A 1927-nucleotide genomic window follows, 5' to 3' on the forward strand; every position below is an offset into this window, starting at 1 on the left:
ATGATTGAACCATCATCAGTCAGTGAAAACCGGGCATTCATAGCTCGTAAAGCAAACAGAAATTTCCGGCTCAAAGCATCAGCTACAACATTAGCCTTACCCGGATGATAATCAATAGTCAAATCATAATCCTTTAGCAATTCAAGCCATCTGCATTGTCTCAAATTCAAATCTTTCTGTGTCATCAAATACTTCAAGCTTTTATGATCAGTATAAATATGATACTTTCACCATACAAATAATGTCGTCATATTTTCAATGTAAATACAATAGCAGCTAATTCAAGATCATGTACCGGGTAATTTCTTTCATGCGGCTTAAGTTGTCTTGAAGCATAGGCTATTACCTTACCTTCTTGCATCAAGACACAACCTAAACCATTTAATGATGCATCACTATAAATAATAAATTCTTTACCCGATTCAGGTTGTACCAACATAGGTGCTTCCATCAACAATTTCTTCAATCGGTCAAAACTTTGCTAACATTTATCTGTCCTTCCAAATTTAACATCTTTCTGTAATAAACGGGTCATCGGAGAAGCTATCATAGAAAACCCCTGTACAAATCTCCGATAATAGCCAGCTAAACCCAAGAAACTTCTAACTTCAGATACATTCTTCGGTGGACTCCAATTGACAATAGCTGAGATTTTACTCGGATCTACCCTGATGCCTTCTGCGAATACAATATGTCCGAGAAAACCCACTTCTCGAAGCCAAAATTCACATTTACTGAATTTAGCATAAAGCTTCTTTTCACGCAGAATTTGCAACACTATTCTCAAATGTTCTGCATGCTCATTTTCATCTCGAGAATAGACTAAAATATCATCAATGAAAACTACTACAAACCTGTCTAAATACGGTCTGAATATCCGGTTCATCAAATCCATGAATACTGCAGGTGCATTAGTCAGCCCAAACGGCATAACCAAAAACTCATAATGCCCATACCTTGTTCTGAAAGCTGTCTTTGGCACATCTGGCTCTTTTACCCGTAACTGATAATAACCCGATTGGAGATCAATCTTCGAGAATACTGTGGAACTTTTTAGCTGATCAAATAAATCATCAATCCGGGCAACGGCTACTTATTCTTTATAGTTACCTTATTGAGCTACCGATAGTCGATACACAATCTCAAAAACCCGTCCTTCTTTTTCACAAACAGAACTGGAGCACCCCATGGTGAATGACTCAGACGAACAAAACCTCTATCAACAAGTTCCTGTAATTACGCCTTTAACTCTTTTAATTCTGTAGGAGCCATACGATACGGAGCTATGGAAATTGGGGTAGTTCTCGGAATCAGATCTATAGAAAATTTCACTTCTCTTTCTAGTGGCAACCCCGGTAATTCCTTTGGAAACACATAAGAAAATTCACATACAACTGACACTCCCTGTATCTTTGACTCAGATACCTTAGTATCCAACACATACGCCAAATAAACATCATACCCTTTTCTGACACACCTCTGAGCTATCATAACTGAAATCACATCGAATAATTCCTCTATTTGATCAGATTTAACCCGAAGTAATTCTCCATTCTGGCACTTCAGCACAATATATTTTTGTTTACAATTTACTACTGCATCATGCTGAGTTAACCAATCCATGCTCAATATCACTTCAAACTCGTCAAAAGGCAATAACATCAAGTCAACCAGAAAACAAATACCTTTTACCATCAGTGGACAATTTTTACAAACTTTATCCACCATCACAAACTGGCCCAGGGGGTTCGAGACTTTAACCATAAATTCAGTAGGTTCAACAGACAAATTTTTAACAAATACTAATTTTGTGCATATGTATGAATGTGTAGAGCCACGATCAATTAATGCAATAACATTAGTATCATAGAGAGAAAATGTACCGGTAATTACATCAGGAGAGGATGCCTCTTCCCGAGAACAAATA

Source organism: Gossypium hirsutum, chromosome D02, assembly GCF_007990345.1.
Source record: "Gossypium hirsutum isolate 1008001.06 chromosome D02, Gossypium_hirsutum_v2.1, whole genome shotgun sequence".
NCBI classification, from domain to species: Eukaryota; Viridiplantae; Streptophyta; class Magnoliopsida; order Malvales; family Malvaceae; genus Gossypium; species Gossypium hirsutum.